This window comes from Pelodiscus sinensis, chromosome 2, assembly GCF_049634645.1.
Source record: "Pelodiscus sinensis isolate JC-2024 chromosome 2, ASM4963464v1, whole genome shotgun sequence".
NCBI lineage: Eukaryota > Metazoa > Chordata > Testudines > Trionychidae > Pelodiscus > Pelodiscus sinensis.
This window is the reverse complement of record NC_134712.1, coordinates 89,720,137-89,736,790: the sequence shown is the minus strand read 5'-3', so window position 1 is coordinate 89,736,790 and position 16,654 is coordinate 89,720,137. Positions and strand designations below refer to the sequence as shown.

General features: G+C 43.8%; 1 protein-coding gene and 1 long non-coding RNA gene across 5 annotated transcripts in view; one reads left to right on the top strand and one right to left on the bottom strand.

Moving 5' to 3' along the window:
- The window catches only part of CDH7 (cadherin 7), a 116,694-nt gene extending 107,271 nt beyond the window's left edge, over positions 1-9,423 (bottom strand). For both annotated transcript variants that reach the window (XM_006119917.3, XM_075921028.1), the window contains exon 1: positions 8,818-9,423. The gene's annotated coding sequence lies outside the window, so the exon portion shown is untranslated. The remainder of the gene's footprint in view (positions 1-8,817) is intronic.
- LOC106731765 (uncharacterized) overlaps positions 1-16,413 on the top strand; it is a 74,730-nt gene extending 58,317 nt beyond the window's left edge. Inside the window, exons 5-6 of one of the 3 annotated variants that reach the window (XR_012901567.1) lie at positions 13,025-13,176; positions 14,468-16,413. This is a non-coding gene — a long non-coding RNA (uncharacterized LOC106731765). Of the gene's footprint in view, positions 1-66; positions 356-1,065; positions 1,153-13,024; positions 13,177-14,467 lie in introns of those variants that run through there. The other 2 variants (XR_012901568.1, XR_012901565.1) reach the window with 2 other exon arrangements.
- The last annotated feature ends 241 nt before the right edge of the window (positions 16,414-16,654 follow it).

The following is a 16,654-nucleotide window of genomic DNA, read 5'->3' as shown; positions in this document are numbered from 1 at the left end:
ATGCACAGATATACAATACAGTGTATTCATACATATCTTATATTCTCCCTTATTGTATGCATACAGACTAATATACATATGGAGAATAACTCTTCTGGATCATCTGTTGCCTTTCTATGGAATATTATTTTGATGGAGTCAAAAGATAAGCTGCAAGGCTTTTTTTCCTGCCAAAACATAAATGTAGGTTTCTGTGTTTCACTGGAAGCAACTAACATTGGAAGCACTTTATGAAATGCAGCTCTGTCCTCTGATTTAAGTGTCTTTTGTGTCATCTGCTGGTAAAGGAGTGGGTACCAGGTGAAGGAGAAACTGATTCTCAGTTATTGTCTATTTTGTTCTAAAATGTTCTTGTTTTGAATAAAACTGTTCACACAGTATTCTGGATGGAAGTGATTGAAGGAGATATTATTTGCAGATGCAACTGATGTAAGTTAAATATGCGAACACCTAAGTGGATCTTCAGATCTGGTAGTCAGACATTCAAATGATGTTGGTTGTGTCCATGCAAGATTTGGGGTGCAAACCCTGTGTCCTCAAATTGTGTGTGTAGGAAAGGAGGTCAGTTTTTGAATGTTAGGGTGTAAAATAATTTGGGATTGTAGATGTTTTTAAAGTACTACAGTTTACTTTCATTGAACTCAACTGTGTAATTTATTTGTGCAAAGCTCTCTGGGCTGCCTAAAGTGTCAAACGTAAGTATAAACAATCAAACTGTAACTCAAGGGATACATGCTGTAATCAAGGGATATATTCTGAGACTGGGGCTCCAATATTTCTGTTGAATAATGGCATATCTCATAATATCTGAAATGGGCATTCTAGGGAATGAGCCCCGAGATCAGAAAAAGCCCTAAAGAGGGACTACTGCACATTTACTCCATATTGTTTGTGTTCCCACACAGACATCTGACTGGTTGATTTGTAAAACATAGTGTCATAAAAAACATAGGTTTAAAGGAGTCTTGCTATTGAGTAGATTATATCTGGTATTTGGAATTTGAACTACATTTGAACTAAATTCTACAAGTGAAATTGAGTAATCATATGTTTTTATTTTGCCAGCATCATCTGAAGGCATCAGAGGATATGTCTAGACTGCGACAATTCCATGTCTTTTGAACCAGCCTGTTTTTTCAAAATAGATTTCAAAATAACGATCTCACTATTCTGATGTTCCTGTAATACTTGTTCCACGAGGGTTAAGGGATGATTCGGAATAGTGGTTTATTTTGCCAAATTTCAAAATAAGCTATTTTGAAATTAGATTGAAATAAGATACATAACATGCATAGCTCAAATTAAGTCCTTTGGCACCTTACAGACTAAGGGTATGTCTACAATACAAAGTTAGTTCGAACTAACAGACGTTAGTTAGAACTAATTTTCATAGGCGCTACACTAGCGCTCCATTAGTTCGAATTTAATTCGAACTAACGGAGCGCTTAGTTCGAACTAGGTAATCCTCATTCCACAAGGATTAAGCCTAGTTCGAACTAGTTAGTTCGAATTAAGGGGTGTGTAGCCCCTTAATTCGAACTAGTGGGAGGCTAGCCCTCCCCAGGTTTCCCTGGTGGCCACTCTGGCCAACACCAGGGAAACTCGTCTGCCCTCCCTCCCGGCCCCGGACCCCTTAAAGGGGCACGGGCTGGCTACGGTGCCCATGCCAGGTGCAAGCCTGCCAGCACCCAGCCAGCAGACCCTACACCTGGCACAGATCGAGCCACCCACCCGATGCCCCCCAGCCCTCCCCCTCTTCCTGGGACCAGGCTGGCGGCTCCCGGGAGCTTGCCCGGGACCGCAAGAGGTGGGCACCCACCTGGGCTAGTGCGGACATCATGGACCTCATCCACGATCTCCGCACTAGGAACAGGAAAGTGGCCGGCTTGGGCAGGAGAGCTGCCAGCCTGGCCACCCAGGAGCAGGTGTGCAAGAGAATCAAGGGGGTCCACTGAGACCCCTGACCCTGAGCCCTGAGCTTACAATGGCCGTCCTGGGTCAGACCAAAGGTCCATCTAGCCCAGTAGCCTGTCTGCCAACAGCGGCCAACCCTAGGGACCCTGGAAGGGATGGACCGAAGACAGTGACCTAGCCATTTGTCTCGTGCCATCCCTCTCCAGCCTTCCACAAACCTTGGGCAGGGACACCACTCCTACCCCCTGGCTAATACCACTCCATGGACCCAGCCTCCATAACTTGATCTCACTTCCCTTTAAACTCTGTTCCAGTTCTAGCCTTCACAGCCTCCTGCAGCAAGGAGTTCCACAGGTTGACTCTTTGCTTTGTGAAGAACAACTTTCTGTTACTAGTTTGAAGCCTGCTACCCATTCCTTTCCTTTGGTGTCCTCTAGTCCTTCTTTATGGGAATGGAGAACTTTTCTGTATGCACCCTCTCCACCCCACTCATGCTTTTATAGACCTCTATCATATCCCCCCTCCATCTCCTCTTTTCTAAGCTGAAAAGTCCCAGTCTCTTTAGCCTCTCTTTATATGGGACCTGTTCCAAACCCCTCATCATTGCAGTTGGCCTCCCCTCTCCCACCCTTTCTCTTCCCCTCTCCTACCTCCTTTTCCCAGTCTCCCCCAGTTTTGTTCAATAAAGAGAGATTCTATTTTTGAACACAATTGTCCTTTATTTTCTACATCAAGAAGGGGGGCTAGGGAGGGGTAAGTGGAAAGAGGTGAGGGAGGAATGGGGTACGAGCTCCCGATGGGGAGGACTGGGCTGGCTCTGCGGGCTTCTGGGGGTGGAAGCTCTCCTGCAGCCCCCCAATTGCCCCCTCTCCCCAGATGGCAGCCTGCGGCAAGTGCAGCCGGGCTGATGGCCGAGTGCTGTGATGTGCCCAGTGTGGGCACTCAGGGCTCTTCAAGCCAGGACTGCTTTGCAAGCGGGGCACCCCTGAGAACTGTCTGTCTGGGGTGGGGTTCGGGACCCTTTAAACACAGCCCTCAGCTAGCCTGAGGCAGCATCTCCACGCTCTAAGTCCTCCTCTGATGCCCTGCCGGCACTGCTTCCGGCCATCCTTAACCCCGCTTCAGGGTCCACTTAATGGAGTTAGTTTGAATTAGCAAAACACTAATTCGAACTAGTTTTTAGTTCTAGATGCGTTAGTTCGAATTAGCTTAGTTAACTAAGTTAGTTCGAATTAGTGCTGTAGTGTAAACATACCCTAACAGATTTGTTGGAGCATAAACTTTCATGGGCAAAGACCCACTTCATCAGATGCATCCAATAAATCTGTTAGTCTAGAAGGTGCCACAGGAGTTCTCATTGTTGATGAAGATTCAGACTAACACAGCTACCCCTCTGATACTTATAGCTCAAATTGCATCTCTTATTTCGACCTATGGGTGCAGTATAGATGCACCCAGCAGGAATACTGTACATTGTTTCAGAAGGGCAATCCTGACTGGAAGAAAATAGCCTGATCATGGGTCCTCAGATGTTCTAAACTGTCAAAGTCCATTAACTTCAAAGAACCAAGGTCAATTTAAATCAGCTGATAATATTACCCAATATTTTGTTTCAGTTGCTAATGTCTGTATCAGTACTCTCTAAATCAGGACTCTCTGGTTTGGCAACATCTGGACCACAGATGTTCCAGGACTAGAGAGTCCCAGTGGAGGGCTTTTGCCTGGGGCCCTGTGGGTCGGCAGGGCAGCGGACTGCCAGGTACACCTTAGCAGGGCTGTCCAACAGAGCCAGAAGCCCAGCACATTGCAGCTGAGCTGCCTGGTGGGGCCAGAAGCCCAGCACACCCTGTCTGAGTTGGCTGGCAGGGCCAGGAAGCCCAGTGAGGGGCAGTGGGGCTGGCAGCAGGCTCTGACTGGTGGCCAAGTCAGAGCTGAGAGGCCCCGTTGCGGGGGGGGGGGGGGGGTGGAGCAGAAATGATCTTCCTTGGTCAGGCAAAATTCCTTCATCCCGGTCCGGTCAGGTCCCCAGCATCCTTTGACCAGGGAGATTGAACCTGTAATATTTTTTTTCTTGTTTGTGATTAGAGGTGAACCTACTTCTTCCTCTCACCTTTTCTAGGCATCAAGGTCTAAGTTCACCCTTTCTCTGCTTTTCTCAAGCCTCCATAGAATGTCTACTCCCTTGGTGCCTCCCATTAGCTCCTCTGCTTTATGGAGAAAATACATCTTGTTGTGCCTCCATTCACACATTGCTATTACTGTATTGTTGCCACATTAATCCATGAACCACATTATTCCTCTGATTCTCCTCCTACACCACATCCCCATTTCCCTGCCTTTCATACCCCAATACATGTATTCTAATACTTCTAGGCTGGGAAATGATAGTCTGAAAGATTTCTAATCCTAGGTTTCCTCACATGACTTTTAACCCCTTTTCCTTCACCATGCCTCTTGTCCTTTCTTTAAATGGCTTTAACTTCTCAATACCATGGCAATACACAGAGGTTAACCCTGATCTTCACTGTCTCTGGAAACATCCCTGAAGTGTGACCCAGCCAATGCTCCCTAGTAAATGATGCCCCAGATGGGTCAACAGTGCAAAGTTATCCCTTCATTTTCTCACTACGGGTCAGTCACTCAAAGTAACACTCTCTGTGCTCAGATAATTTGAGACTTGACTGTTGCCACTGGAACTCACACCATGATCCCATGAATTCAGTGGAATCCGCAGGTTAGCCCCCTTGATAGCAGAGCTACTCTAGACGAAATATTTATATTCCACCATTCTACTTTACAATGCCAACTGGAAATGGTGGTATTTTCTGTGCAAAATAAAACTCCCTTTTTAGTGACTGACAATAGCTCAAAAGCGTGGCACAGAGGGTTTTCCTATCACAGGAGTTTTCTTTACAGTAACATTCAATCCATGCTTGTTTAGACAACTACAGGTGAAGATATGAGAACAAATCTAGATAATTATAGCATAGATTGCAACTGCTGGCTCTTACCTTTCTTCTAAATAAAAGAGAGCTCCTTTGAGCTAGTGAGGTTCTACAAGTCAAGCCAGCATGATCAAACCCATTAACTCCCTGTGCCAGATGACATTACAACTATAGACCACAACCTCCTGCCGCTAACTGGCCTAAAAATTCACATGGGAGCACTGTAAATAGAGTGCACATCCTGTATGCTGCATCTGGTTATCAAGCAAGAAACTAACACTGCTCCAAACATATGGCACCGTTACACAAAACTAACTCTAGTACCCTCTGACTCAGGTGAAAGGACTTGGCAAGGCAATAGAAAAACAATAGGCAGGCTTTAATAAATGACACAGTCTGGCATGGTGTACACAGAAAGCGAAGTGATTGTTATTCAATCTTCCATGGTATTCCAGATTTAATTATGATTACATGGAAGAAAGGCTTTGTTTTTAAAGCATACTTTTTAAAAAGTCTGTCATTTGCTTCATAGGAAAGTTCTCCGTAGCCTTTTTGTCTTCCCATATTGTTGTTGAAAAAAAATCATGCTATGTTAACGGGTTATGCAGCTATCTGAAAATAAAGGTTAATAATATTTTTATAGCTGTGACTATACAGCATAAATAGTTACTTTTCAGCACAGAACTTAGTTTGATTGTTGTATTCTCAGTTTGTTTGTAGAATTTCAGAAACTATCTAGGAGAAAAAATGTCTTTGTGGTATTTCCCTGTAGAACCATGAAGCCCCCAGAGGAGGCACTCCTGTATTACTGCGTATGGTTAAGCCTGCTGTGACAAATGGGGGAAGGGGGAAGGGGAAGAAGGAATCATCACATTTTTATGCACCCTCCCTCAGCTAGAATTAGCTGATCTTTTATTTTCTGAGAAAGTAAAACCCAATGGTAACATGAAAACAGGCATGGACACACTGTATGTGATCAGCTAAGACAAATTAGATGGCTAAGGAATTGGCTCTATTGAAAATGGTATCACAATATCAAATTTCAAAATAGTCCACAAAAATGCAACATGAAAACCTATTAGCCAATGCTGCATTCATAAACCAGATGCTAAGCAGCAAATTTAGTCCCAAATCACTTCAAGTTGAAAATACCCAACTCACAATTTTCTACTCACAGAGAATGCAATTTTTGTGTTGAAAACCCTTAAGAAACACACAGCAATATTTGTTTAATAAATAAGGACTTTTACTCAGGGTGCAGTAATATGTTTTTATATATATTAATGAAAAGTTCCCCAATTTTTAAGGCCTGGCTGCTAATAAGATTAAACAGAGAGAGAGATACACAACATACACATAAAAAGTTGCAATGTTCTGAGCATATACATGAAGGATAAATGGAAGCTTTATCACTTTTTGTTCATAGGACATTATAGTCAACTCAAGGATAAACTGCAGTTATACAGATGCTTTACAATTACCCTTTTATACAGAAGGGTAAAAGTGCTTTGCTATTAAATCAATAAAAGTAGACTAAAAGGAGTTGTGAGGCTGTCAGCTGATTGTTAACACAGTTCTAATGACCTATAGCAACCCTTAATTACAATAATATCTCACATTATAAGGGCACAATGCCCTCTGATTAAAACTGCAATGCTTAATGGCTTTTTAGCAGGAAAATAGTCTGCATTACTGATTATTGTGTTTTTTCTTCACATTAACTGACACAAGATATGGAGTACTATTTAACCATGTTAGTCCCGTGATATTAGAAAGACAAGGTGGATGATGCCATATCTTTTATTAGACCAACTTCTGTGGGTGAGAGACAAGCTTGCCATCTTACAGACCTCTGGACTTGAAGAAGTGCTCTGTGTAATCTCAGAAGTCTGTCTTTCTCACCAACAGAAACATTGATCCAATCAAAGAACACTTCCAATGTACAACACTTGATCAGACTTCTGACTGATATTTACCTAACACTGTTGGAAGTTTGCATTTGATAAGTTTTCAAACCAATGATGATTTTTTTTAATATAAAAAGTTGTCAGGGTCAGTTTTTAGATTTTTTTTCTGTTCTGTTTTTTGCTGCAGGCATTTTATTTGTTTGTTTAAATATATTTTCATCTTTTTTTCACTGTTCCTAAAAACACCAAATATTGATTAGATCACCTGGTAGTTGCAGCCTGGAAGGGCTAGAAAGTCTAGACAATGACTTTCAACAAGAAGTCATGTTTGGCCCTAGATAAATATTTCAAAGATACTAACAGCACAAACTATGCTAGTTTTAATGAGGCATAGCCAGAATATTTCTAAAATGCCTAACTTCACTGCTGTCATCTTTTAAACTGTTTTAATGTTGCTGCCAGCATAATCTTTCCTAGCTAATTTTTACCTGTTGTATCTGTAAAAGCTTTAGCTACTGCCTAGGATAAGGCAAGTTATATAAGTTCCACAACTTTTTTGCTATTAATGTAATCTGTCAATCTTGGTACTTCTATGACCCTCATCACCTTACTTGGCTCTCACTAATGACCATGCAATAAAATACCTTGCTCCCCTAACTTCAAAGCATTTGGCAGAGGGAAAAAAAGTATTAGTCATAATACAGTCTGAGAAAAGTAAATTACACCTCATTACCAAGCTGAGGTGTTTCTGGAGATTGGCATTTAAGACAGTTTAGCTATAGGACTGGGTTTTTTGTCTGCTGGCTTAATTTTTCCCCTTCCCCCAAGAATGATTTTTTAATTTTTCCCCTTCCCCATAGCCTGAATTTATTTTCTTCAAGTTTTATGATTAGCCACTTTTATTTGATAAATGACAATGCAGTATGTCTGGGGAGAGGGACTATAAAGTATACACTGTCCTTTCAAGTGTTTGATTTGCCTTGAGAAGTTATCAATCAAACAGAAGATTTTTCTTTGCAAAGGAAACAGATGAAAGTGTCATGTTTCAATTCAGAGAATCAGAAAGCTTCAGTAGCCTTAATACACCCCCAACCCCCAAATCCCTCCCTGTGTTCTCAGGGAAGTCAACCCTAACATAACTCTGACTCACCTGAACTACATCGTCTATCGAAAGCACAGGGGAAATAACTGATCTTTAGGGAGGAAAAAAAAACCCATCTTCTCGGTTTATCAACATCAACCCTGAGGATCCAGACCATGAAACATTTACCAGCAACGCATGTACTCTACTCGAAAAAAGAAGGATGTGCTTGTATGGGTATGGATGGGGGGGAGGTCAGCATCAAACAGCCAAGCACTGCAGAGCTAACCTTACCAGCTGAATACTAATTAAAGAAATAAGGCTCTCATTTCTACCTTGGCAAATCCTAAAACATTCCCGACACTAGTGATACCATAAGAAAAAAAATCTCATGCTATTTCTCGGCCCAATAATCTTTCATTCTGAAGCACTGATGCCGGACTTTGGGTGCAACAAAGACAACCACTTGAGTTTCACATCTATTCATGGGGGGGGGGGGGGAAGAGACTTGCTTCCTCCTAAATGTTGCAGAAGTATTTGATTCTCTCCCTTTTGTCTGCCTGGCTTATGCGCAGAGAGACAGGGCGATTGTCTTGCTGTTTTCTTTCTCGAATCGTTATTACAGTTCTCGGCGATTTCTGCTGTCACAGCTGGTGTCTGTACAGTATTCCCGATGGCTTCTCCATCCACACGGATCTCTCTCCCCCTCTGTCTGTGCTCGGGCTATTTGCACAGCGTCTCTCTGCAAATAGACCGGCGAACAGCACCACAAGGAAACTTCTGCCTGCGTACAACGCCGAGCCACCTCCGGACTCTGCAGATCAGCATCATCTGACTTTGGACTGGGACCAGCTGAGCGATGGGGAGAACGTGGGGAGAAACCCGGAGACAAAGCTCGTTCCTTGTGCCACAACTCCTCAAGCTGCCCGCCCCCGGACCACGCAGGCACCCAGGGTGAGCCGACACTTACCTGTCTCCTCTCTCCTCCCCTGGATCGGCAGCTGCAGCAAGGCTTTTAATCCGCACGGCCGGGGCTGGCTGGCCGGCCAGCGACGTCCCGGCTGGAGGTTCTCCACCATGTGCCCGGGCAGCTGCTCTGAGCTCGGCTGTGGAGAACTTGCGTGGCCAGCCGCGTCTGGCTGAGCTCCGGGCAGCTCCGGCGCGGGGGGATCCCCTCCCTCCAATCACACGGCGCCGGGAGCCAGGCAGCGTGGCGGGGGGCTGCTCCCGGAACGCGCCCCCCCCAGCCCGCTGCCTCCCCGCCCTCCCAGCTCCAGCCTTTTTGACGTAGCGGAGCCCTCCTGGTCCGCGGCTGCGAGGGGCGCGCGCTCCTGCCCTGCGCCACGCGCGGCTCAGACTGGGTGCGGGGCTGGCAGCGCGGGTGGGGAGAGGAGCGCGGGACGGGGGCGGGGGGATGACACCGCTCAGCGGCTGGAGCCGGCCGTCTCTTCCATCCGAGGCTGCCCAGAGGAGGCCCCCGGACTTTGCCTGCCTCCCGCAGTCCCACTGCTGGCTACTGGAAAGCGCTCCAAAGCAGCAGCCTTCCTCCCCGTCCTCCCCCTCCAGCTCCTCCTCCTTGCCAGGCTACGCTGGGGGATAAAAATCAGGAGCCAGGGCTTAAAGGGGGTGGGGCTGGAGCCGATCTAGGGGTGAGCGATTAGCGTCGGAAAGCAACGGAGCTGGAGCAGGGAGTTTAAGGGTGGCTGGGTTTTTTTAAGCTTGTCATAGGAGCCATGATCCATGGAGCTCCTGAGGCAGGAAGGCGAAGTGGTCAAACTAATGAGAACTTACAGTTTCCTGCCTCCCTAGTTCTGCCCCGTTCAATCCCCTCGCAGCCTGTCCTACTTCCCCTTCTCCGGGAACCCCTCCCCGCCCCGCGCCCGGCTCGCCGGTGTCAAACTTCGCTGTGGCGCGAGCTGCTCCCACTCCCAGCGTGGAACAGGCACCTGAGCGAAGGGGCCGCCTGGCAAGCAGCTGCCGCTGCTAGCGCAAGGGGCTGGCCAGGAGGCGGGAAGGGGACGCTTAATGAGGTGAAGAGATTCTCTCCTTCAAGGGGAGGGCGAGGAGGGCGATCGTCTTGTACAAGGATGGCGGGGTGTGGAGGCTTGGACTGTCTAATGACCCCACGCCGAAGCGCCGTGGGTCCAAAGAACTTCAATACAGAGCGGCTGGTTGGATCAGGCTTAGGCTGTCATTGTGATCCCATTAGGACCCTAGGAGTGGGGCTGCCTCAGCCTATACAGTACAACTGCCCCTCCTCCCCACCGCAGGTTTCCAAAACCAGAAGAGCTTATCATGAAACACATGGTGGAAATAGAAGCTTGAGTAAATGACAATGCTGGTGCTGAAGCTGTAGTACCGTAGGGAGAAGGAAGACACATTGTCACACACAGAAAATGTACACACTGGGTACTAAATCTCACTGTTCACAAGATAGTTGACAAAAATATAAGCCATGAATTGCTGACTTACTAATCTTTGAAAGCAGGAGCACAACTTTCTGTTTCATTCCAACATTCTTTAAACATTTCCCTGCTGCAATAAAACAGAGAAAACCATTTAAGCGATATCACCAAGAAGTCAGAACGCTTGCTTATATAAATGGCACAGGGTACAAATGATGTAGTAGGCTGACATTTTCCTTAGGTTTGGAATATTTTTAACACCAAGTGCTTTTAGAACAGTGAATCATATCAAGGGCAACTGTTTGAAATAGGCCTGGGCCAATGTTGTCTTTTGATTTATAGCCTTTTTTCTTGAAAGCCTTCTCTAAGTTCCAAAGAGCAAAACAGTAGTGTAGATTTTTTTAATTAAATGTTGCTCTCTGATAGATCATACAGTGAAGTGTGGCACCACTGATAACAAATACCTTGAGAGTAGAAATATTTGCATATTTTTAAAATAGAAGGTTTTTTTTTCAAAAATAGTGTCAATCTTTGGATTTGTTTGCAGTTTTCAATAACTGAAATACAATCACAAATGTTTTAGCAACTGCAACATGGAACAGTTACTGTGGCAGTAGGCACATCTTGTCTTTTAGCTTCATTTTTAGTTATGTTTTCTGAAGTCATCCTTCTAGGAGAGAGAGGCAATATAGCATCATGGTATTTGTGAACTGAGGGAGAAGTGGTTTAAAGATGTAACTAGAAGCAATCCCATTCTGTAACCTACATAGCACCTGAGTACACAGACATATTCTAATAGGATGAATTCAAGCAAGAAAACCCTGATACATGCCTATACACAGCTATTCAAAATGTGTCCAAGATTGCAATATTGGTATTTTAAGGCATCTTTCATGAATAAGGGGAAATAGGGAAGTTGGAATTCATTTTAAAAAACCAAGGCTCAGGAACAGAATATTGTTTAAATCACCAAATACAATATGTACTTGGGCTTTGCTTCTTATCATGCTTTATGAGATTTAATCAGAATTTTCAATCCTTAAGTATTTTAAGACTTAATTTGAGAGCCACAACTTCAATGGTGAAAAGAAAATATGTTTTTAAAAGATTATTTCATTTTTGCACATGGGGCAAGGAGGGAAGTGAAACAGTAAGAAGGAATTACTATAATAAATTTTAACTGAACACAACAAGCTTTGTCCTGTTAAGATTTATAGTATGGGCTAATTAATTATCTGCTCATTTTAAAGTGCGTCTCACCTTTATTTTTATTCTGATATTAATAGCACTGAGACATAATACTAATACTCAAGTATTAGCCAAATTAAAAGTTTTCCTGGGTAACTTTTATAATAACTATTTCACAAGTGGCTCGAAGAGTTTAAAGGGATGCTGATATATATATTGTGCCAACGATCTACGCTCTGTAAATCAAAACACAAACTAATACACCGAAGAGGAATACAGGAAAATAGTTGTATATTTTAAGAACAGATTATAATAAAAACAGGCATTTTTACATTCCCAGATTGAAATTAAATTTAATCAACTGATTGCATGGAAGGAAAATTGAGCCCAGTGACTCCAAAAAAGAAAAAGGAAATGAATTGAGCAGACCTGTATATTTTCACTGCAGAAACAGAATAAAATATAAAATAGTAAATTATTCTTATTCAGTTTTATAAATCCAGAGACTTATTAGTAGTGCAAGCAAATGTTTTAAAATGCATATGAATATTCTTCGCTGACTTATTGATGAGTTTTGTCAGAGAAGCAGGCAATATCCAATGGATTGGCTAGTTGAATTTGGCTGTCACCAGCACTTCTAGTGATTGTGTCCTTCTTTTTACATGTTTTTATGTAATCTAAATTGTGAGAGGCATGGGCCTGACAGTTTATAGTGTTTTGGGGCAACAGGCATGACATGGGGAGCAGAAACATAGGCTGGATCATCCTATGAAATATGTCTGTTACATCTTGAAGGAACCACTCTTAAGTGGTCATTCGATCACTATGTCCTTTTACTCTTTGATCTCTCTGCTAAGACCGCAAAGGGGAATGCCTTTTTATATATAACAGTTGTATCAGTGATTTTTGTGCTGCAGACATTTGGTCTGAACTAAGATCGCAAACTCATTTCACACAGACTCTCAAATAGCCATCAGATGGTAACAACTTTTGGCCTCTGTTGCTTAGGGCTGGTTCTGAACTGATGACATAGACATAAAAAGTTCTATACCATATTACCAATCTTCTAAGCTGTTCAGTCTCCCAACACTAATATCTATATCCATACCCAAAGGATGTGCTTTAAAAAGCAATGACTAGATGCTGGTAGCTGTAGCTCAATGACTATGTAGGCAAAAATAACAGTCATTATTGTTCAGCAACAGCTTGCACAGTGCCTTGGATATTAGAATATATTACACCCAGAGACATAATGTTAACTTTCTCTTATAACTCCTGAAAATACAAGCATTTACAGTTTAACATTTCATCTGAAGGCGAGCACCTCTAATAACTATACCATATGGTTTGAAAACAGCACCCGTTCAAGTATAAGTACCTTTAAGAAAGTATCCTCCCTATTGCCTAGAAATGCTCTGAGAATAAGTCTAGGTGTGTGACTTTAATTCATGACCTTCTATCTCAGAAGTGAGATTGTTGTCGATTTCCATATCCACACTGATATAGTTATAAATCAAATACAGAACCATGCACTGACTGTCTTCAGTCTACAATTATTTCCTTCGTTCCCATTTCTCAAAACAGAAAAAAATACCTGTCAGGACAAGGCAAAATCCTTCCTGGTAGCAGAGAACCTGACCTCTATTACCAGTATATTCAACATAAGGATATTCCTGGCCTTTCTGCACTCCTGCAGCTTCCATTAATTCATTATCTGTCAACGCTGATTTTTTGAGGTAGGATTTTTATCTTTTTACGTGTCTGTAAAGGGCTAGGCACTCCTTGGAGCTATTGCATGCATGAAGAAATAAAGATCTACAGTACATTACACTGGTTTGATATAAGATATTTTGAGATAAGTTTTCAAAAGCTGCCTAGCTCAACTTTTTCAGTTTACACTGTAGCACGCATCATGAACAAATTTTCCAAATGATCTCCAGCTAGACTGCAAGGATTTATGCATAGCCCTGAAAAGAGTGCAGTACAGTCAGCCCCACTGATAGCAGAGGGACGCCACTTGAGGAAAGAAGTCTGCTGCATGCTTCTTTTTGAGGTTCTAGGTTGAAGCAACTCTCTGTGAACACGGACTGCATTTACATATGATATGTAAATGCATATGGTTAGATATAGTACATAAGAACATAAAAATGGCCATACCAAAGGTCCATCTAGCCCAGTACCCTGTCTTCTGACAGTGGCCAATGGCAGGTGTCTTAGAGGGAATGAGAAGATCTAATCATCAAGTGACCCATCCCCTGTCCCCCATTCCCAGCTTCTGACAAACAGAGGATACGGACACCATTCCTACCCATCCTGGCTAATAGCTATTGATGTCCCCATCCTCCATGCATTTATCTAGTTCTTTTTTGAACCCTGTTAAAGTCCTGGTGTTCACAATGTCCTTTGGCAAGGAGTTCCACAGTTTGACTATATATTGTGTTAAGAAGTCATTTATTTTTTTAGGTTTAAACCTGCAAAATATTAATTTTATTTGGCGACTCCTAGTACTCATTTTATGGGAACAAGTAAATAACTTTTCCTTATTCATTTTCTTCACACTAGTCATGATTTTATAAACCTTTATCATCAGGGCTCGACAAATAGTACAATCTACTCACCCATGGCGAGTAGATTGCAACCCGGAAGAGCTGGGTTTGGACGATCTGCAAATTGCACAGAGCAATCTGCGCATGCACAGATCGCCGGAGAGCGCAGCTGGCGAGCAGGGCTCGCTGCGGTTCGGCGAGCCCTGTTTATCATATCCCTCCTTAGTCTCCTCTTTTCTAAGCTGAAAAGCCCCAGTTTTATTAATCTCTTCTCAAGCCCCTAATCATCTTTGTTGCCCTGTTCTGAACTTTTTCCAATGTCAAGATATCATTTTTGAGATGAGGTGACCCACATCTGCACACACTAGTCAAGATGTGGGCATGTCATGGATTTATATAGAAACAATAACATATTCTTTGACTTATTCTCTATTATTTTTTTTTAAATGAGTCCTAACATTCTGTTTGCTTTTTTTGACAGCTGCTGCACATTGGATGTTTTCAGAGAATTATTCACAATGACTCCAAAGTCTCTCTTTTGAGTGGTGATAGCTAATTTAGTCTTGTGATGGGGTGGACTAGGTGCAAAGCCCCATGCTGGAGGCTGAATGCCTTGCCACATCCCACCCCCAAGGAGAAGAGCAGAAAATAGGTCCTCCAAGCAGATTAGAGTGGCTGCTTCTTCTGCAGCCAATCAGGGCCTAGCACAGTGATATAAAAGAAGCTGTTGGGCCAGGGCCTGGCAGTTCCCCACTGGAGCTTGACCCAGCCAAACCTAGGGATTGACTGGGAGGACAGTGGCACCTCAGACAGCTCCTAGTGTGAGCTGATTTCCAGACTTGTTGGAAACCCAGGCCCAGTGGTGAACGACTAGCTATAATAAGTACAGTAATTGTAGAATCCCAGACAGGGGAAGGTGAGAATTTGAACTTAAAGTCCTGAGAGAGGGGGCTAGACAAAGCTACTTCTTGGCAAAGTGGTCCAGGGAGCGAGATAACAGTGGACTGCAGTGATAGTGTGCAGGCAACTACTTACAGGGTCCCTGGGCTGGGACCCAGAGGAGTGGGCGAGCCTCCTCCTCCCCCCCGCAACCTCAAGCTGGTACAACAAGGGGCTAAGAAGAAGCCTGGTTCCAGGCAACAAATCAGAAAACCATGTGGGGTACTTCCACTTCCTGGCTTTGTCTACACTACGGAGCTTTATAGGAAAAAGGCAATTTGTGTACTTTTTTCCGATAGTTTTTTTTGGAAGAGGCTTTTATAAAATTTGGCCCATCTACACTGGGCCAAATTTCAGGAAAAACCTTATTTTGGAAGAGCCCTTCTTCTTCATGGGAGGAGGAAGACAAGGCTTCCAAAAGAGCGCATCTGCTCTTCTGCAAAAAAAAGTGGAAGAGCAGATATGTTCCCTGGATGCGGTGGAGTTTTCCTGGGATACCTCCAGTATCCTGGAAAACCCCCGTAGTCTAGATGTAGCCCCAGAGATGGTCAGGGCAGAGTAGTTGCACACACCATTGGCTACAAACGGGCAACCACAAGAGGGTGAACCCCTTCAAAATTCCCTATCATTTTATTTGTATAGTTGGAATTATGTTTTCCAGTGTGCATTATACTTTGCATTTATCAATATTAAAATTTAGCTACTATTTTGTTGAACAGTCACCAGGTTTTGAGAGATCCTTTTAAAGCTCTTCACAGTCTGCTTTGAACTTAACCATACTGACAGTTTAGTATCATCTGCAAATTTTGCCACCTCACTGTGTAACCCATTCTCCTGATAATTTATGAATGTGTTGAGTAGAATTGGTCCCAGTATGGACCTCTACAGGACACCACTAGTTGCCTCTCTCCATTCCATTTATTTCTACCATTTTTCCCATCTTTTAACCAGGTATCAAACCATGAGAGGATTTTTCCTCCTATTCCATGATAGCTTACTTTGCTTAAGAGCCTTTGGTTTGAGACCTTATCAAAAGTCTTTCTGGAAATATAAGTACAGGTTGTACCTCCCTTAACAGGACTTTTTGGTCCAGCAATATCCATGGTCTGGACCATGGATGTTCCTGGACCACAGAGCCCAGGTATAGGGAGTTTGGGCCATGGTGCAGGAGTGGCAGGAGGGGCTGGCGACTCCTCTGGGAGCATATTGAGGGGGGAGCACAGAAAGGCAGACAGTGCAGTAGGACTCTCTCAAAGAATTGATGGGCAGGGTCCCCTGGGATGCACAGGAACAAACTAGGGATGTTAAAGACTAGTCAAGTAGTTGATTTTCCGAGAAGCAAATACTTATTGGCTAGACAGTCTACCTGTTGACTAGTCGATTCTTTCCCCTTGCTGCCTCTATTAAATAGAGGCAGCAAAGGTGGTGGTGGGGGGGAGAGGGAGTACTTCAAAGCAGCAGTGCCACACAACTGAGTCTGGGCTCAGCTGTGTTGTGCTGCCACTTTGAAACCCCTCAGCATTTGAAAGGGACAGCACCACACAGCTGAGCTGGGGATTAGATGTGCAGCTGCCCCTTTGAAACACTGAGGTGGTGTTCAAAGGAGCAGCGCCACACAGCTTAGGCCAGGCTCAGCTGTGTGGCACTGTCCCTTTGAAATGCTGCCATGGCACCGCTGGGGACTCTTGTACATTTCAAAGCTGGTGCCTGCTTGCAGCCCAGAGTCAGT